Source organism: Phoca vitulina, unplaced genomic scaffold (assembly GCF_004348235.1).
Source record: "Phoca vitulina isolate PV1807 unplaced genomic scaffold, GSC_HSeal_1.0 scaffold41, whole genome shotgun sequence".
Classification (NCBI taxonomy): Eukaryota; Metazoa; Chordata; class Mammalia; order Carnivora; family Phocidae; genus Phoca; species Phoca vitulina.
The window spans coordinates 13,017,960-13,038,841 of NW_022589744.1; the positions used below are offsets into that span (position 1 = coordinate 13,017,960).

General features: G+C 52.7%; 1 long non-coding RNA gene across 1 annotated transcript; it reads left to right on the forward strand.

Annotated features, from left to right (window-relative positions):
* Positions 1-1,048: 1,048 nt before the first annotated feature.
* LOC116648016 lies at positions 1,049-6,291 on the forward strand. Its single transcript, XR_004302431.1, has 3 exons — positions 1,049-1,232; positions 3,749-3,967; positions 6,185-6,291. It is a non-coding gene; the product is annotated as an uncharacterized LOC116648016 (long non-coding RNA).
* Positions 6,292-20,882: the final 14,591 nt, after the last annotated feature.

The following is a 20,882-nucleotide window of genomic DNA, read 5'->3' on the forward strand; positions in this document are numbered from 1 at the left end:
ATAATAAGCACCACTGTGAGATGAACAAGCGAGGCTTAAGTTGAGAGCAGATTAATGGGGTTTTAATATTCCTAATTTAATCACTCTTTTCTGTCGCACTGTGGGCAACATGATGTAGCAGCTAATTATTTTTTTAACCATGATGGGGATCTTTCCTAATCAATTTTATATTTAACATGAATGAAGGGAGGGCAGTGATTAATGAGAGAATAAATCTCACCAAACAGGCACAAGCAAGCAATCAGTTAAAAATATGGCAGGATGATTTTTTTTTTTTTTCTTCTCGTGGAGCAAATTCTGCAGGGATGGGATGGAGCACCATGTTTAGTCTCTTCCATTCTGAAGAGAAGAAGTACACGAAAGTTTTTAAAAATGTGTCGGGTGGAAAGAAAAAGCACACCTGCGCTCTCATCTGAAACATTGTATGCTGAGAAGTTAGAGACGCGGTTCACAACTGCTGCCTTCTGCAGGGAGCAGGACGCCGTGGCGGGACACACATTCCAGGCCGCGTCCCCTTATCCGCGGGCTGGCCTTCCGCAGCCTGGACACAGATGATCAGAAGGTCAAGAGTAGCTGCCGTCACTCACATCACCTCCTCTCATCACGGGGCAGTTTATCATCCCACAGCAAGAGGAAGGGGGAATACGGGACAGCAAGATAGAGAGACCTCATTGACATAATTTTTATTACAGTATATTGTTATAATTGTTCTATTTGATTATTAATGTTGTTAATCTATTCCTGTGTCTGATTTGTAAATTCCACGTTATCATAGGTATGAGTGTAGGGGAAAGAGCACAGTACACACACATAGGGTTCTGTACCATCTGACATTTCAGGGGTCCCCTGGGGGGTCTTGGAACACACCCCGCCCCCTCCTGCCCCGCAGATCAGGGGGGACTCCTGTGGATTCGAATGTTGCTGCTGCCCTTTACCATGTGACCTTGGGCATCAGGTTTCTCTCTCTCTCTCTTTTTTTTTCCAGCAGGCTCCAGGCCCAGCACAGAGCCCAACATGTGGTTTGAACTCACAACCCTGAGATCAAGACCTGAGCGGAGATCAAGAGTCAGTTGCTCAACCGACTAAACCACCCAGGCGCCCCCTCATCGTTTAAAAAGGAGCAATGATGTGCCTTCCTTGGGACCTGCTGAGGGCTCAGTGGGTGAAGGCGCACAGCACGCGCCGGACATGTATGCGCCCCCATCGGACTATGATTCGCAGGACCCCGCAAGGTATGTCGCAGGCTGGGGCCCCACGAGCAGGTCCTGAGAGGAGGATCTGCACCCCAAGGGCGTGTCAGGAGGTGTCCGCAGAGAGCAGTGCAGGTGCGTGGGGAGTGAGACTGAGGAACAAGGCCACACAAGGGGACGGTATCAGGCTGAGGCCACTGCGGTTTGGAGACTAAGGTCACAGCTGAGCACGGTCCCAGTCAGGGGCTCAGGAGCTGACCATGTGTCATGAGAGGGGGAGACATAGATTCCCGAGCACTTTCAGTCCTCTTGCCAACCAGCCTCCAGCAGCCTGAGGACAGCCTTCCCAGCCAGAGACCCTGGTGCCATTTGTTGAGCGTGCACAAAAAGGGGAAGGCACTCAAGGTGACACGGGGAGAGGCAGGCGGCGACCGCCCAGGAGGCTGGGCTGCCAGCCCCCCAGTGAGAACATGAACAGGCACAGACCCTTGCTCAGGGAAGGAGATCCTTGGGTCCCAGGCCAACTTGTACCCCGGGAGCCGTGGGTCCCTGAAGGCCTGGGGCGAGCTCGGGGCACTGTGCCCCACCCCCAGGAGGAAGGGAGGGGCAGACGCCAGACTCCTCCAGCCAACGGACCCTCCCCTCAGCATCTCGCCTCCCAAGCAGGGTTGGACCTCTTTGCTAGTGTTTTTGCTCATTCACTCAACCTTTATCAAATGCCTGTGCCAGCCAGCAAGCACACCGAGGTCCAACGGTGAGCAAGGACGAATAAAGCCCTGTTCTCACAGAGCTGACATCCTGGAGGAGACAGACAGTAATAATGAGACAGAAATGCAGTGCTTCTCAGAAGGAGAGTTTGGGGGGCGCCCGGCTGGCTTAGTCGGTGGAGCGTGCAACTCTTGCTCTGGGGGTTATGGCTTTGAGCCTCACATTGGGTGTAGAGATGACTTAAAAATAACATCTTTTTAAAAAAAAAGAAAGAGAAAGAAGGTGAGAGTTTGCACGAAGAAAAACAAAGCAGAGGGGAAGCAGAGAGGGCCTGGCGGTGGGGGGGGGGGGGGGGAAGGAGGGCAGTGCTGAAACGGGCCTCTAGGGGAGCTAAACAAGGGGCTTTGAGCAAAGACCCACAGCATGTCTTGGAGAAGAGCGGTCAGGGCAGTGGGAATAGCAGGTGCAAAGGCCCAGAGGCAGGAATCTGCCTGGCCCTCAAGAGACAGAAGGGAGCTGCCGTGGCCACAGTGAGGGGTGAGGAGGTGAGGGCTTGGGGAGTGTGCAGGTCTGGGTGAGGCCCTGGGCCCTGTTGAGGACTATGGCTTCCCTTAGAGCCGACCATGTCCCTTGGCAGGTGACAGTGATGAACACTGGCATGGTGCTTAATAGTTTTTCAAAGCTATAATTCTTTCATATACATTTAGCTTTCTAAACTCCCTATTATTTCACCTCTCCCCCAACCTTCCAGATGGGAACCGAGGGACGCCGCTTGCTGGGGACACAGGCCAGTGGCTGAGCCTGGCGTGCCCACCCCCCCAACACTCCCTCCTCTCCCCAGAACGTGGGACCCGAGAGAGGACAGAGCTCTAAGTCCTCGTGTCCTTCTGCGTTTGGAGCGGATGGCTTGTTTCCCATTTGACCTTAGAAGTTTTATGTAAACATCATCTTGTGTTTAATTTCCTTTGTTTGGCGAGGTCAATTAAAGGTCTCAACATAATTCTATTAAATCGCTGGTCTCCCGAGTGAATAGTTGAGGCCAAGTCATAAAACTTTGCAAGGGGGAAGCAAACATTTGCCTTGAAACCCCTTCCTTCGCCTCAAGGAAAACCAGGGGAAGGAAGCATTCTGTGGAGAAATGGTGCTGCAATCCAGCCGGGGTCTTTGTTCCATTTTCTCGTTCGTGTCCTGTTTGCCCAAAGACAGTCCACATGAAAGTGGGGGCCCTGGTCCCTGCCTGTCCCCCACTCTGGGAATTAGCTCCTTCCTTCTCAAACCCAGGCGCAGTGCAGCGGGCTGGCACGTGGCTCCTCTCCCTCCACCAAGACAGAGGGGGGCAGGGAGGCTCCGGTGCCTTTGGGGGGCGCGGGGGGGGGGGTAGTGCAATAGCTCCCCGGGTTCTTCCCACACGCTGGAGGAACACTGAACTCAGAGGGGATATGTCCCTGAGCATTTTTCTGCCTTGGTTTTTAAGCCATTTCTGCTTGAAGGAAATTGAATCCATGTGTGTTTGGATTAATTGCTTAACTCCTAAAAATGTTGTTTTGTAAGAGCAATTTGAGGTCCAAGAACCCTTTAAGTTGCTTTCCACCCTTTTCACACGGCCCTGGTCTGGGGATCTGAGCGAGCCCTCTTGGGCCAGTGCTGTGCTCACAGCTGGATCAGGCTAATGAGGAATTAACAGCCCCACGGGGTGTTCGCTTCACCCCCAAACGAGGTGGGCTTACGAGCCCCACACCGAAATCCAGGAAGCTTCTGTGTCCTGCTAGGTTTGGACTTCGGAGAACAGGGACACCTTCTGTGGTCTCGTGTTTAATCTGAGGCTTCCTTTCCCTGGGTCTGATTTCCAGAACTTGGCTGCCTCTCTGGCGGGGGAAAAATGCCGTAGAAGAAATTTCAGGAACCTTGAAAGGAGGAACTTCTCAAACTAGGAGGTGCTGCGGAGTCCTGCCTTCTGTTCTCGAAACTGTTCCAACGCTCAGGCATCGAGACTGATGGGACACCCCTCTACCATGGCTGGAAGAAGAAAACCCCACCTTCTTGAGTGGCCAAATCCACCAGGAACTGAGGTTGTGAGTGTGGGGGGGGTGTTAATGCCCAGCCTGGGCGCCTTCCTCTCTCTCCCATCCCCAGACCCCAGGCTCCCCAGCTGCTAAATGGAAGTAACCTCTGACCTCAAGGTGTTCTGAGAGCCAGTGTAAGAACTCGGACTCCTGGTGCCTCCAGATCACAGGCGCCCCTCCCCCTCCGTCCCAGGGCCACCTCCTCGTTCAAGCGCAGCCCCACCTGCAGTTGGTAGGATAGTGTGTTTCCCTTTATATGAAACGTCCAGAATGAGCACATCCCTAGAGACGGAAGGCTGATTGGTGGTTGCCGGGGGCAGGGGGCGGGAGAAATGGGGAGCACCGCCAATGAGTGCAAGGCTCCCCTTTGTGCGCGGATGAAGACGGGTTCGGAAGAAGAGGTGGGTGGAGCTATGACGGGGTTTTCCGAAGAGGAGGAGCGGCCACAGTTGACTTTTTAGAAAGTTTGCCCAGGGGGCGGTGTAGGTGACAAGCAGGGGACAAGGGAGCCGTAGGGAGCATTAGAATGCTGTTTCAAGAGTCCAGATGAGAAACGAGGTTTGGGGCCAGGAGTGGGCTCCAGGGAAAGAATGGCGTAGGATACGTCGGGTGACTGATTAGGGAATAAAATCTTCCCTCGGTACCAGGAACACATTTTTTCCCCAAATGGCAGGTGAGTCGAAACATCCCAGCGAAACACTTTGCCTGATAGACTTTACCTTTTGCTCCCCGCCGAGCCTTTATGGTGCGAAGCGCAGGGCTCACACCCAGCCTTACCCGGCCACCTGTCCCCCTCGGCCCCGGCGCACCTGTGGCTCCAGGGTCCCACGCGGAGCCAGAGATTGCACACGGGTAACTCTGAGTCTCCCCGAACTTTGCTTCCAGAATCGGAGCTACACTCATTTCTGTGCACAGTCAAGCGGCTGTGGTAGAATGATCTCCATCCTTCTTCGACACACCGGCTGTTGTATGGTCTGAAACCTTCCTAGTTCTGCCCTGTCTGAAACCTGATGCCTTTTCTGAGGAGTACTTGGCGCTTATTCTGTGTGCCAGGAGTTGTTGTTTGTTGTTTTTTTGTTTTTTGTTTTTTGTTTTTTTTAGGATTTTATTAGAGAGAGAGGGAGATCACAAGCAGGGAGAGCAGCAGGGGCAGAGGGAGAAGCAGACTCCCCGCTGAGCAGGGAGCCCCACGCAGGACTGGATCAGGACCCTGAGATCGTGACCTGAGCCAAAGGCAGACGCTTCACCGACTGAGCCCCCCAGGGGCCCCTCTGTGTACCAGGAGTTTTGAAATGGCATTTGGTCCAAAGCAAGAAAGTTCTGGTCTCATCTTTATAAAAGTATTTTTTAAAGGGGGAGAGGCAGTAGTTAATGATGCATAAGCAACTCTAATGAGAATATCAAGTCTGATAAGAATGTAATTAGGAAGAACTATAGACAATCTGGTAAGGTATTTCGAACATCAACTAAGCCGCAGTTTTGCCCAGTTTGCTGTGTATTTGGCTCTCCTTTGGGTCCTTGCATCGGGGACAAACACTCAAGAGGTAGAGTTGTGGACTCTTACATGGAAACTTGTCACGTGTCAGGTGGTCAAGCCCCAGGTCCAGGGGGGCTGACATCCACCCTCACACTCACACCTGCTGCATGGTCAGCTGACCCAGGCCTGGCCAATCAGTGAGCTCCGTCCTCCTGATTTCCTCCGAGGCAGGCTGGTGGGAGGGAAGCCCGGAGAGTCTGTCTCCGCTACTGCTTGAGGAGGGTCTGCCTGGAAATGAAGCTGGCCCAGAGGAAAGCGGACGTGAGACACAGCAGTTCCTGAGGATATGGTTTACACGTTGAGGTCCAACCATGTGGAACATTCCAGACTTTTCAGTTATGTGAGCCAAAACACCTCCCACCTTTTTTTTAAAAATATTTTTTTATTTATTCATTTGAGAGAGAGGGAGAGAGAGAGAGCACGAGCAGGGGGAGCGGCAGAGGCAGAGGGAGAAGCAGATTTTCCGAGGAGCAGGGAGCCCGACGCGGGACTCGATCCCAGGACCCTGAGATCTTGACCTGAGCCGAAGTCAGACACTTAACCGACTGAGCCCCCCGGGCCCCCCTAAAACAGCCCCCTCCTTCTTTTACTTCAGCCAATTAAACTAGTCTTTGATCCTTTATCATCAAGAGTCCCTCCGGCGCCCATGTCATGTGGCTACTGTTTTTCTATTAAAAACCATGCAGAGATCGATGGCTGCTCACTTGCAGCCCGGCCCACCATCAGGTCCCTCTGCCTGGTATCAGAAGGCTCTCCCCACCCTGGCCTCCTTCTGCATCCTGTTTCTCTCTAGGGAACCAGCAGCACCATCCTGTCGGGTAAGACCTCTTTGTCCCCTGAGCTTTAAAGATGCTTGCCTCAGACTCGGGTTCATTGGCCTGTGGGCCCCCACCTCCCTCTGCAGCTTCCTGGGGACTAAGCCCTGTGTGCAGACACCTCAGTGTCCCCCACGTGGTCCTCTTACCATCCCCTTGGCCCAGGAACACGGGTCATCCCCTCCAAACGTTATTCAGGGGAGCATTCGTGTGTGAGCCGCTACGATGTTTGGGCTGGGGAGGGAGGGAGGTTCCCACCACCGCACACCCGACAGCCAACCCAGGTTCAACCTCACAGAGCCCGTTCCTAGTCCTCCTTTGGCTTCCCCGGCAACTGGGATCCCCGCCCACCCCTGACAGCCCCCAGCGGGTGGCTCGGGTACCCGCATCCCTCTGCTTGTGCCCTGCGTGAGTCTCCCCAACTCAAGCCCCCTCCGTGTTTCTCCAGCCGATGCACCCCGCCCCTGCTGTCTCGCACCTCCCCCTCTTCACCAGGGCCCCATCCCACCCCCCCAGCGTGGATCCTCACTTCAGGGACTGGAAGAGTCTGTTAAGGACCCTCTTTTTCCCCTGCATCCCTCAGCAAGATGAGGGAGCAGGTGAGATGTATTTTCCTGCCCACGGGATTTATAGCACCCTTCCCCGGGAGGCAGGGCCAGCCGCACTCATTCTGGGTTTCCAATAACCATCTGTTTTCTCTCTGCAGCCTGTGATGAGATCCCCCCTCGGCCATCTCTCCTCTAGGCCCAGCTGACACTCTGTTCATCATTCCTCCTGTTTCCAGACCCTTCATCCTCCAGGCCTCTCCCGTGAACGCACTCGTGTTTGCTCATGTCCTTCAACTGAACGCTGGCTTCAGGCTGCGACGAGCCCCGTGGCCTGCGGTTTCTATGAGCTGGTTCCACGCTGCTATCAGTGCAGTCCACGCCAGGCTGGCGTCTCTTCCCAGCGGTGTTCCCAATGGCTCCCATGTACACCTCTGTCCACTGGCAGCAACTTCCCACAGGGGCATCCTTCTGTCGGGTCAGGCCTCCCTGGCTTCTAATGATGGGATAACAAATGGGAATGATCTCTGGCAATGTTTGACCCACTGGTTCGTGCGCACTCTGGCTTATCGTTTAATTACTTTTGAGTCTCGACTCTATCAGCATTCATTTTAAGCATCTCTCCCAGGTTTATGCCATTTGCAAATTTGAAAAGCACATCCCCTACTTCTATCCACTTCCGCTGTAGAAGTGCTGACTGGTACCAGGACAGAGCAGAGCCCTGTGGCCCTCCACTACAGCTCTCCTCGCAGGCTGACACACTGTGCGCAGCGTCCAACGAGCTATGAATTTCCCTATGGTTCTATCATGTAGTCTTTGACCACCTAATCTGCAAATGTTTATGCAAATCCGTGTGTTTGCCTGAGACATTCTTTGGATCCATCAATCTAATAGCTCATTGAAAATGGGAAAAAGATTCGTGCGGTGTGTGTTAGTCTTAGCGAGTTTCCAGTTTTGTGTTGCCTCCCTTATGCATTCATGGGCCGACTCTCTAATAGTCTTATCCTTTTCTAAAGATTTACAACACATTTGCTGGCCTATTATTTCTAGAATTTTCTTTTATTCCTTTCTTTTGGAAAAGCAGGTCAGGTGTGGTTCATGGCCAGTGTTTCAACACCTCCCTGGCCCTCCATAATTTTTTGAAATTACCAGCAGTAGCTCTAAGACAATTGCTGCTGGCAGCTTAAACACCCGGGGAGGCAATTCATCGGGGTCTCGGGAAGGAACTCATTTACAGCAGCTCAGGTAGCGATTTTTCTCTCTTTGCTTACATCTGGTTGCAGTCCTGTCTTTGCATTTAATTTAACAAACAGCCTCTGAGCTCCTGCGGCATGCCCTGTGCTTTGTTTTAACCTTTTCAATTTGAAGACCATTCTCTTTCCTGGAACAGGCAGAAACAGGATGAGCATTGCACTTGTCTGCCTTCTCTCTTTTCTTGAGGGGAGACCGTGGGTGTCCCTGTTCACCTTGATCTGAAGGTCGCTTTTAAGGGTGTATGTGTGTGTTGTGTGTATGGCGTGTTTGTATCTTGAGATTTCCAGTTTGTTCCCGACTCTGTGCTGCTAGTCATCAAGTTCATGCCCTTTTCTCTTTCCTCCAGCTCTTTGGGTTCATTAAAAAAACAAAAACAAAAACAAAAAAACACTGAAATGAAGCATGATTGACATACAAAAAGCTGTACATATTTAATGGATGCAGCTTGTTGAGTTTGGAGATAAGTACACGCCCCTGAAACCATCACCATAATCTATGGCACAAACATAACTATTTTCTCCAAAGTTTCTTCCTAGCTTCTTTACTATTATTATCATAACACTTAACGTGGGATCTACCTTCTTAGCAAATGTTTAAGTATAAAATACAGTACTGTTTACTATAGGGGCTGGGATATCCTACGATATGCAGTAGATCTTAGGACCTATTCATCTTGCATGACTGAAACCTTGTACCCTTTGACTAATACCTCCCCATTTTCCCCTCCTCCCAGCTGTTAGCAACTACCATTCTACTTTCTGCTTCTATGAGTTTGACTATTTTAGATTCCTCACAAAAGCGGTATCATGAGGTATTTTCTCTCTGTGTCTGGCTTATTTCACTTGGGCACACGTGTTTTGGTCTATTTCTGGGTACTGTGTTCTGTTCCATTGATCTATTTGTCCAATTCTCTGCCAACGCCACAAACAATCTTGATTACTATAGATAGATAAAAAGTCCCAGAATAGGGTAGATTTATTCCTCTTGTTTTACTCGTTTTCAAAATTATCTTAGCTATTCCTTTAATTTTCCATAAAAATTTTTAGAATAATCTTGTCTACAGCTATGAAAAATCTTGCTGGAATCTTAATAGGAATTGCTTTACACTGTGTCAATTTGGAAAGAATGGACATCTCTACTATGACCAATCCATTAACATGGTATGTCTCTCCATTTATTTAGGTTTTCTTTTATTTCTTTGATCAGCGTTGTGTAGTTTTCAACATATAAATCCTATGCTAAATTTTCTTAGGTTTACACCCAAGTATTTCTCTTGTTTTTTTTTTTTTTTTTTTTTTGAGTGGTTGATTGTTTTTAAATTTTGGTGTCCATGTGTTTATTGTTAGTATATAAAAATATGATAACTTTTTGTATGTTTATCTTATATCTTGTCACTTTGCTGAACTCACTTATAAGTTCCAGGATTTAAAAAAAAATTATTCCTTGGGGGCACCTGGGTGGCTCAGTCAGTTAAGCGTTTGCCTTCAGCTCAGGTCACGATCCCAGGAGCCTGCTTCTCTCTCTCCCTTTGCTGCTCTCTTGTGCGCTCTCTCTCTCTTTTTCTCTCTCTCAAATAAATAAAATCTTTTAAAAAAAGTATTCCTTGGAATTTTCTAAGTAGACAATCATGTCATTTGCAAATAGTTTTATTTCTTCCTTTCAGATCTTTATGCTCTTTATTTGTTTGTCTTGCCTTATTGCACTGGCTGGAACTTCTAGGATTATCTTGAAAAAGAGTGGTAAGAGTAGACATCCTCCCCTTGTTCCCAATCTTAGCAGGAAAGCATTCAGTCTTCTACTAATAAGTATAATGTAATTGGCAAAGACCCTTCTCCCAAACAAAGTCCCATTCATAGGTTCCTGGAGGGCATGTCTTTTGAGGATTTCCACTCACCTCAGTGCAGGTGGTGAGTTGCTCTGGGCATACTTGCCCACACCTTGCCTTGCCAGCATCCAGTCAGGGGCTGAGCACTGTGGCCTAGGAACTGAGCAAACTACGAAGTGGGCCTGTCTCTGAAGAGAGACCACTTCCTACCAGCATTCGAGGTGGAAGGTGAGACCTAATTATGTCAGGTGGGAATGTTTTGCAGGCAGGAGAGATGGGCAGCCTTGCTGCTCCTGGAATCAGAGGCAGCTCCACCTGAGGGAGGGGGATGGAGAAGCCGGAGCCTCCCTCCTTGGGTAGAAAGAATGCTAAGCTAGGGCTTGGGCAGACCCAAGGGAAACTGCAGACATTCGGGGACTTGTCAGCAGGGCTGTGAGCTGGGCAAGGAGCAGGCTGGATTTGGGTAGCTGGGCAGTTCTTCCGAATCGAGATATTTTTTAACTAAGACTTAAGTCCTGAGTTGGACACCAAGAAGGACTCTATCTCCTCACCATCTGTAATTGCTTGTGACCTTATAAATCCCCTCATCTCTGTGGGTCATGTTTATCTCATTCCTGTTAGCTGGCTGGAGGCTGGGTTGTCATCCACCATCCCCAAATAGTTATCGAGTCTCTATTTTGCAATAGACACGATAAAATACAGTCCCTGTCTACAAAAACTCCCTACCCTGGGGGAGAAAAATAAATAAAACATCATCCAAAGGCAGCTAGGTAAGCATTGTAACAAAGGCTGCATGTGGATGGCTGCTGGGGGCCAGGCTAGGGGCTCACACCCTTTTTACAGATGTGGAAACTGAGACTCCTCCCGGGGCAAGGCCACTATTGTAGCCACATAGCTGTTAATGGTAAGGCCAGGATTCCACACATAATCCATGTGTTGTCAAAGTCTTACTCTTTCTGAAACCACATGCTGCCCATGAGTGCAAATGCAGGGGTGTGGTGACAGTTGGGGGTGATGCCTGTGTAAAGAAAGGGGGGAGCAGAATGGGGCAGGGAGGGCCCCCCCGGATGCTCTTTCACAAAGCCTGGGGGGTTCTCAGAAGTGAGCTCCAAACTCAGACCTGGAGGAGGGGAGGGGAAAGTGTTCTGGGCAGAGTGAGCAAGCAGCTTATACAAAGGCCCAGAGCCTGGACAACATGAAGCTGTTTCACTGTGGTTAGAACATTCCAGAAATAAGGCAGGGTGGGGGTTGCATGGCAGACAGGGCCAGATCAGGAAGAGGACTCCTGAGCCATGTTCTGGAATCTGGTCTTTACCCTGAGCCACGGAAGGGCCCGGGGTGTTCTGGAACATGGTGGATGAGCATGCTGCCTGGCTCCATCTGAAGGATGCCCAGGCCCACTGCTCACCTCCTCCTGTTCCTTCCAGTCCCCTCTTAATTGTTTCTGCCCAGCGCCCAGGCCCCCAGTTGCAAGTCCCAGTAACCCATGCTCTTGAGAGCACCGGCAGGAATTGGGGCCAAGAGAGCAGAAACGGGGGTGTGGAAGTGCAGAGGGAACTATTGTCTGGAAATGACTGGGATGCCCGCCCTGCCACCCAGAGCAGCGGTCAGTCCGACAGGCCAGGCAGCAGCACCCAGGTGAGGAGGTGCAGGTGTGTGGCTGGCCTGCAGGAGACAGAGACAGTGGTGGGAAATGCCCTAAAGGATAAGGCAGCCTGTCTCTGGCCTCTCTGCACCCCTTTTGCCTCCTGGGGGGTTGGGGCTCTCCCAAAGCCTGGCACAGGAACCCCTTCTACTCTTGCGGGGACTCAGGTCATGTTGGTTGAGCCCAACCTTGAGAGATCATGCAATTCATATCATGCCTGGGGGTGGGACCAGACCCATGCTGAGCCAGACTGGCAAGGCAGCCCCTCCTCTGGGCCCCCCAAGGAGAAGTTCCCAGGTGTCATCATCAGCCACCCACCCCCACAGCGCGGAGAACACAGACCCCCCAGCCCTGGCCCCTCTGCTTTCCTACTCAGCCAGCAGGTTGCCATGGTGATGAGCCAATGTGAGCATCTCTGTCTTTAATGCCAGAGTCTTTCCAGGCTCTGCCCTGCCTGGCCCCAAACGCAGCCCTGGGTGGCGATCAAATAGCAAGGAGAGGAACTGGGACCAGCAAGGGGAGGGAAGGGGTCAGGGATGATTGCTGATCTGGACACCGCCCTGAGAGTTACTTCCCAGGGGAAAGTGCCAGGAAGATGTACGAAGCAAGGACTACAGTGTCGTTAGACTTTTATTTCAGGTGGAGGGTGGTGGGGAGAGGCTGGGGCTCTGCCTTTGAGCTTGTAAATGCCTATTGGGGCCCAAATGATGGAGCAGGGGCTCCCCGCTGAGCTAGGGGAAGGCCAGTAGGATTGGCTTCACCTCTGCCCACACCTGGAGGAGTAGGGGGGTGGGAGTGGGGAGCCTGGAGTGCTCCTTCCTACCCTGACCCGCAATCTGTGCAGAACTGAGCTCCAGCCTGAGTCCCGTGGTTAGTCCTCTGCAGACTCACGTTTGTCACCTGCTAGAGCAGGGTGCAAGGGACTTGGGCTTTTCCCTCTGGCTCTCCTGCTTTGTCCAGGCATGAGCTGGTCCAGCTGGAAGACCACCCTTGAGATGAGGGGGTTGAGGTTGCGGCAAAACTGGTCTGCCCACCCAGCCCTGTTACCAGCAGAGCAGGTCCCTGAGCCACGTGCTGGATACCCACGGACGTGCATCTGACAGTCTTGAGGGATTAACGGGATCTTTTTCCTAACCTCCAGCAATGATTTCCAGAACCTCCTTCCTCTCTCTCCGGTTCCCTGGTACACCGCACTCCCCAGGTCACCGATGCGACGTTTCATCTTGTGTCCACTTGGCCAGACAGTAGTACCCAGTTATTTAATCGAACATTAATCTAGGTGCTGCTGTGAAGGTATTTGGTAGATGTGGTTGCCATGCACAACCAGATGACTGAGAAAACAACACCTCCCACCAAACTGGTGGTGAGCCTCGCCTAATCAGTCGAAGGCCTTCAGAGCCCAAACTGCGCTTTTCTGGAAAGAAGGAATTCTCCAGACTGAGGCAGCAACTCCTGCCCAAATCCCACCAGGCCTGCCCTACAGATGTCAGGCTCACCAGCCCCACAACTACTTGAGCCAATTTCCTAAAACAAACCTCTCTCTGAAGAGTCTTGGCTGATACACCCATCTCTCTGTCAGCTGTCTGGGCAGTGGTCAGTTCTCTCCTTCCTTCCCCCTCTCTGTCTCCCTCTCTCTTTCCCTTTCTCTCCCTTTCTCCTTCTCTCTCTCTCTCTCTCTTCCCTTCTCTCTGTGTGTCTGTCTGTCTGTCTGTCCATCCTAGCTTCTTTAGGACTTTTCTAGTACCTCACCAACTGCTTGGATTCTTTAAGAACAGATAAAAGCCCAGGAACTGACACTCAAACAAGAACCCACTTCCTTCCCTCCTATGTCTGTGGTCTTGGATCTCTCTCTTCCTCTTGTGATTCTGTCCCTGGGGGCCCAGGAACCAGGTTGGGGGGTGCTGAGATGTCCTGGGGGCTAGGGAGGCTGAGACAATGCTCCCTCTGTGGGCAGGGCAGAGTGGAATGGAGCTGGGGAAGGGGGGCACGCTGGGCCATAAGACATCAGTCCTCCGTCCCACAAGGTTTTATTTGGAAGTCACACAAGGTTTTATTTGGAAATCGGAGTCTGCAGCCAAATGGAGGCTGGACACTGCTGGTTTGGGCTGCCCTCAGTCTAGGCTGATGACCGAGGCCAAGGGAGGCACGTGGCTTAAGGGGGCCCTAGCAGCGGGTAATGCAGCACTGTGTTGGCACTGGGGTCTTCCGACCCTCAAGTCCATGATCTGCCACGGGGCTGCCCGTGCCCAAACAAGCTGGATGGCGGTGGTGGGTATGAGCAGTGGAGGGCCACAAAAGCGGCGTGAGGGTCCAAGGAGATGGGGAGGGAAACCAAAAGGCTCTAAGGAAGAGATCACACTGGAGATGACCTCGAAGGACAGTCGGGCCATGGCCTTTAGAAGGTGAAGGGGGGAGGGCATTGTGGGAGGGGACAGTAGGAGCACAGTCTGGAGAGGGAGCAACAAGGGGACAGTGGGGGGCATCCTGCTCCCTCTGTGCTGGAGCTCAGCATCTACGTGGGGGTGGCCGGAAGAAAGACCTGAAGGTTGCTTGCGCCACATGTGGATGACCCTACCCTTCCCGCAGCTGGGTCTGTGCTGGGCGTGGTAGGCAGTGGGGAAGTTGAGGGTTTTGAGCACGCAAGTGGCACCCCCAGGGTAGGACCAGAATGGGAGGGCAGCCTGGGAGGCAGCTGGGACCAGGACATTGGGAGGAGGAGCAGGGCAGAGGGGAGATGCGGCCTTGAACTAGGGCGGGGGTCTAGCTGTTCAGACAAGGGGACCCGGGGGAGAAACACAATTAGGGGGTCCCTCCCAGAGTGGTGAAAGCTGCGTCAGGAACAATAGATACGAATCAGCTGGTACTTGAAATGGACAAAGGGGTCTTCTATTTAGCAGAAGCTGCTTGCAAAGCAAGGAATCATCTTATAATTAGACTATGACAACGTAAGTTTTAATTTTGTATTTAGACTTATAAAATATCTGAGGCTGTCATCTGTATTTGTCCCCGCTGTCACTGGACCGTTCATTCCCCCAAGCCTGAGCCCGAGGGATGGAAAGCGGAGCCCCTCGCTGCACTCCCACCACCCCTGCCCCACCGAGTCGGGGTGCCCGCGTGTTGCAGACGGCTGGAGCAGAGGGGACGGGCGAGCTCCTCTGGCACTAGGGAAGCTTCCCGGGGCTGTTGAAACAAATCCCCACAACCTGGGGGCCTGAAAACAACAGAAATGGGTTCTCTCAGAGCTCTGGGGGACACTAGTCTGAGATGGGGGTGTCCGGAGCTGTGCTCCCTCCCGGGGCTCCAGGGGAGCCGCTGTTCCTCCCTCTTCCAGTTCCAGTGGCCACGGGCCTTCCAGGGCCTCGTGGCTGTCTCCCTCCAGTCTCTGCCCCCCTCTAAGTCCTCACATGGTTTCATTTCTTCGCTATGTTTCCCTCTTCTGTTTCTTATTAGGATGCTGGCCATTGGATTTAGGACTCACCCACATAATCCAACATGATCTCATCTGAGGTCCGTAACTTGACTACATCTGCAAAGACCTTTTTCCCAAATAAGGCCACACACACAGGTTCTGGGGATTGGCATGAGGACACCTCAAGGACACCACTGCACCCACCACAGGCTTGGGAGGACTGGGATTTGGGGCAGGACCCAGCCTCCCAGGGAGTGCAGTGGGTGCCTCTCTCCCCCCGTTCCCCCCACGCCCTCCTTGCCCAGTCAGCCCTCTCCCCCAGTCAGCCCCCTCCCCCAAGACACCCCCACCTGGACTGCCCTTCCTAAGCACACATCCTATCCCCACATTCTGCCTTCCCACAAAATTAGCATATTTTTAAAAGATTTTATTTATTTATTTTTGCGAGGAGGGGAGGGGCAGAGGGAGAAGGAGACTCCCCACTGAGCAGGGAGCCCGATGCAGGACTCGATCCCAGAACCCTGAGATCAAATTAGCGTATTTCGCATCCATCCTTCCCCTCCTCTAACCTGACAAGTCCTGCTCTCATATCAGAGTAAAGCAGGTGTGTATTCTAAGCAGGGACCAGATCCAGGACATAATCAGATGCGGGTTTGAATCCTGCCTCACGGATGAATCCACTGTGTGTTTAAGGTCAAGTGCTTTAACTTCCGCGGCTCTTCCTCTCCCCAGCCATAAAATGGCGATAAGAAGACCCTTGCCCTTTTGGCTAAAAAAATAGTTTCTGGAATGTATTTCCTCCCACCCCATCCCAGCAATCTCTTTCCACTAATAATAGACTTAAGTATTTAAATTTAATTTGTTAGAGGTCTGATATTTAATTTGAAAATCCTAATGAATTATTAATATTTAATAAATAATAAAATTTAATATCTATTAACTTGGGTATATATATATATAAACTCTTGAATTTCTTTTTTTTTTTAAGATTTTATTTATCTGAGAGAGAGAATGAGATAGAGAGAGAGCATGAGAGGGGGGAGGGTCAGAGGGAGAAGCAGACTCCCCGCTGAGCAGGGAGCCCGATGTGGGACTCGATCCCAGGACTCCAGGATCATGACCTGAGCTGAAGGCAGTCGCTTAACCAACTGAGCCACCCAGGCGCCCTTAAACTCTTGAATTTCTTAATTCAATGCCTGTTTTTTAAAAACGGAACAGATAAGAACGGCTCTCAGAGCTGTCAGAGTCTGAGCACATTCTGGAGGCACCCCCCTCCCCCGCCACCCGCTGGCACCCTCCCCCCCCACCGCCCGCCCTGGTCTCCGCCAGTAAACACAGCCCGAGCAGGCGTCCCTGCGGCCCCAGGCCGGCTGCTTGTGGAGGAAGGAGAATCAGGAGGTGGTTGGTGGTCACCCCCTTGCCTCCCCCAGACCCAGGAGAAGCTGCGGCTCAAAGGAGGCCGAGTGACTGTTGATCAACCACGTAACCATCACCAACTGGTACGTTCCAAGCGGCCCACAGCCGATGGGCCTCTGCAGGTGTGGCTGCTGCAGGGGGGCGACCGCCCTCCCACCAGGGCCAGGGAAGGGAGGAGGCTTCTTACAGGGAGATCAAACTATGTACCAATCGACGCGCCAAGCTTTCTGTTTGAATATTAATTGGCAGTGATGTACGGCTTGTGTCTGGTTACACTGGGGCTTAGTTACCGATGAGGTTCTGGTACGGAGGTTCCTGAAAAGTACCTCGGGGCGCTCCCGGGAGCATTCAGGCTACACCATCCTCACCCAGGGCCGCGGGCTCTTCTGTGTCACCCCAAAGGTAAATCATTTGCCTTTCACAGGGGCCACGCACTAAGTGACAACCCACAGGACTGGTTCTAATCATGTCACACACTTAGAAGAGAACCGTTTGGGGTGAGTGAGCCCTGCGGGTCCTTTAACCGTTACTTGGTTCAGGGGCTTAAGGCAAACGGGAAGGTGTCTCCCTAGGTCTCCCTGGGTTTCCTTGTCCTTTCAAGATGCATGGGGCTTTCCCAGGTCATTCCGTCCTTGGAGGAAGAGACAGGAAGCTGGGCCCTGGAGCCTGGAATCCTGGGCAGGGCAGGGTCCGGGCCCAAGCGCACAAGCACCCTGGCCAGGAAACGTCCTGAGATGCTGGGTCAGCGGTGGCCAGGCCGGGGTCAGCATCCCCGGGCCCTCCCGTAGTCAGGCAGGCACAGCCAGGCGTGGGTCACACTGTCACCTCATTGCATGGCCTGCACATGGGCTCCTGCTCTGGACGGAAGCCCTTGGTAGGCATCTGCCCTGCTGGCCCACCTGTGCATGCCCAACCCTTAGCACCATGCCTAGCACATAGTAGGTGCTCAGTTTGTGGAAGGGAGGAGAGACTCGGAATCGAGAGGCCGGAACAGGGAGGCTCCAACCTCTCAAGGGAGTGAGAATTCTCTAGTAAGGGGACAGAGAAGATGGGGGGGCTGGATTCCCTATCAAAGCTTCCTGGGGGGCAGGGGTCAGTGCCCACGGCCCCCCAACCCACATTCCCTTCCACTCCTGACATAACACGGGTCCTCCTTCCTTCCCGCACCCCCCTCCCGCCCCTCCTTCCTTCCCGCACCCCCCTCCCGCCCCTGCTGGGTCAGGATGGGCCGAGGGAGCCGGAGCAGGAGCCAGGGCTGCTGCAGGGGGTCTGGGGGGGGAAGGCTGATCAAAGCCGCCTCGCCAGGCGCCAGTTCTCCCACCTGCACGCCGTGGCTGCCGCACGGCTATGGCTCTCTGAAGGATTGCAGGGCGTTTTAAATGGGGGAGAAGGAGCATTTCTGATCTCATTTTCCAGTATTTCAGCTGTGCCATAATCTATTTACCACACAATTTGTGTCACTTTGATAAGCGGCTGCTTCAAGACTGCAATTATTAAAATCAAGAGCGGGGACAGCTTTCAAGTCTCTCAAGAATTGTAATAAATGTTTGAAATTAGTCATTACGGTGTTTGCCATGGTTCACATCATATACTCCATCTTGGTGACAAACGATCACGTCTTGCACATGCTCTTTTTGGCGACGGTGGTGAGGGCCTGGCTCTGAGGCTCCCCCGTGCGGGAGGGGGCAGGACGGGCGCCGGATGGCAGCCCCTTCCCGGGGCCCCAGGCTCAGCCCCGGAAAAGCTCTTCCAGCCTGAGCTCTAAACAGGAGGGAAACGGCCCAGGAGCACCTTTTCCTTCACTTCCTCTCCTTTTCCTCCCCTCACAAACCATGGGCTCTGTTTCTCCGTGGGCGGGCTCTCCACGGTCTCCCCTCCACCCTCCACCCCTGCCCAGGTGTGTCTTCTGGGTTTCCTGTGTCCTCTGGGCTTTTGCAGCCATGGGAAGGAAGCTGGCCTCAAATACAGCATCTTCTCGGGGGCCCTAGTTCAGCAGAGCATGGAGCCCCAGGGAGGGGAGAGGAGGGTCCTCGCAGACATGGGAGGGGTAGGGCAGGAGCCAGGCATGGGAGGCCCTCCAAGGACTGGGTTCCCGCCTCCGTGGTGCGTGGGGGGCACGTCTCAAAGTGACACCAGGAGATGATGATCAGAGCAGAAAAGTGTTAGAGGCGCCAAGAACGGGCTCAGGGCAGCCGAGGTCTGACGCTGGGAGGGAGGGGGTGGGAAGGTCCAGGGCAGATGCATTTTCTGATTAATGAGGAGACTTTCCTTCTGAGGAGTACCTGGAACTGTTGGGGTGCCCTCTGGCTGCCCCCTGTTGTGGGAGCTGCGACCCCACAGGTGAAGAACTGATTGGACGGGACCAGCAGGTCCGCTGGAGAAAGGGAGTCACAGCGACACGGGTGAGGGTGTGCAAGGAGTGGGTGGTGGCACTCTGGGCGACAGGCTTCTGTTCTGCGCGGGAATGCGCCTGGGTTTTTTTTGTGAGAAGCTGGTCAGAGGAAGTTCTTTGTGTCCCGTGACAGGCATGCAAAATGGGCATTCTTTTCCTTTGAGAAAGGGTTTTAGCAGAGCAGGGACCCCGAAGTTCACGTGTTTGAGTGTCATTGTTGGTGAGGCGTGGGGGTGAGACAGACAGACAGACAGACAGCTGCAACTACAACATCCCAGGGAGGCTGCATGTGTCCCCTCACAGGCCGTCCTGTTTCCCGGCTGGAGTTCCATCCCAGTGAAAAGGCTTTCTCTTTACTCTAGTTTTATATATAAAAAAGGAACACAGAAAATTTCTTTTGGCCTGGTTTTATATATTTACTTGAGAAAGAGGGTGGGGAGGGAGAGGCAGAGGGAGAGAGAGAATCCTAAGCAGGCTTGACGCCCAGCACCAGCCCAGCTGATGGCACCCCCCTCCCCCCCCCGCCCCGCCCCGGTCTCCGCCAGTAAACACAGCACGAGCGGGAGTCCCTGCAGCCCCAGGCCGGCTGCTTGTGGAGGAAGGAGAATCAGGAGGTGGTTGGTGGTCACCCCCTTACCTCCCCCAGATCCAGGAGAAGCTGCAGCTCAAAGGAGGCCGAGTGACTGTTGATCAACCATGTAAGCATCACCAACTAGTACATTCCAAGCTGCCCACAGCGCCTGAGCCGAAACCAAGAGTCAGAGGCTTAACCGACAGATCCACCCAGGTGCCCCTTTTGGTCTGGTTTTAAAGGAAACATACCCTCACCGCAGAGAATTCGGAAAATTCAGAAGAGAATGAACACAAATATGTTTTTGCAAAAGAGCTGTATTTCACCATCCTGGAGATGACATGGCCACGTTTCAATGTCTATCTATGTGCATCTTTCTGCCTTCTGTTCCATCTTGGGTCTTGGTTTTTGGCTCCACGGTGGGAACTCTGACTAGGGCAGGGCCCTCACCCCCTAAAACGCCCCCCCGCGCTGTGGCAGCACCTCTAGGACGACATGCTCAAAAGTGTGCTGGCATCCCGAGGCCTGCCCTTGGCCGGTGAGAGGCCTGGCAGTGGTTAGCGCCCACTTTTCTGCAGGACCCATCGCAAGAAGCAGTGCCTCCGGACCCACGGTCAAGCCTAAAATCACCAGGGGCAAAAGAATAGCCAATAATAATAATAATCCTAACGGCCTTACCTGCAGGCAGGGCATCCTTTCCAAGGACGGGCCTCGGTGCCTTCGGAACCACAAGGGGCTCTGGCTAAACAGGTGGGGATCTGGGACCCACGGAACCAAATTCTCTTTAATGAAGCCACATGGCATGACCTAGAAGTGCCCCAGGTAATCCCAGGCAAGACTGAGAAGAGCGTCCAGTCCTCCCGGACATCCAGTGACACAGGTGTCACTAGCCACAAGTTTAATGAGGAATGGTGAGCCGGGAGAAGGGAAGTGGCTTGGCCAAAGTCACCCGGCCAACAAAACGGCATGGCGGGACTGCACCGTGGCCTCTGGCTCTTCCTGCCCGGGACAGAGAGAGATGCCAGCGAGGGGCTGCACCGCACACCATTGGCTTGTCATGCCATTTACTTATTTGTTTTAAAGATTTTACTTATTTACTTGAGAGAGAGAAAGAGAAAAAGAGACAGAGAGAGCACAAGCAGGGGAGTGGGAGAGGGAGAAGCAAACTCCCCGCTGAGCAAGGAGCCCGATGCGGGACTCAATCCCAGGACCCTGGGATCATGACCTGAGCCGAAGGCAGACGCTTAGCGGCTGAGCCACCCAGCCTCCCTCATTTATTATTTTTTTAATAAACCTTTTATTTTAGAATAGTTTTAGATTTATCAAAAAAAAATGTGCCAATAACACAGAATCACCCTATACCCAACACCTGTTTTCCCCGACTGTTAGCATCTAACACTCGCACGGTACAGTTGTTGAAATCAGTGAGCCAGTGTCGATAACATCATTAACTAGAGTCCATGCTTTAGGGGTGCCCGGCTGGCTCCGTGGGTAGAGCACACGACCCTTGAT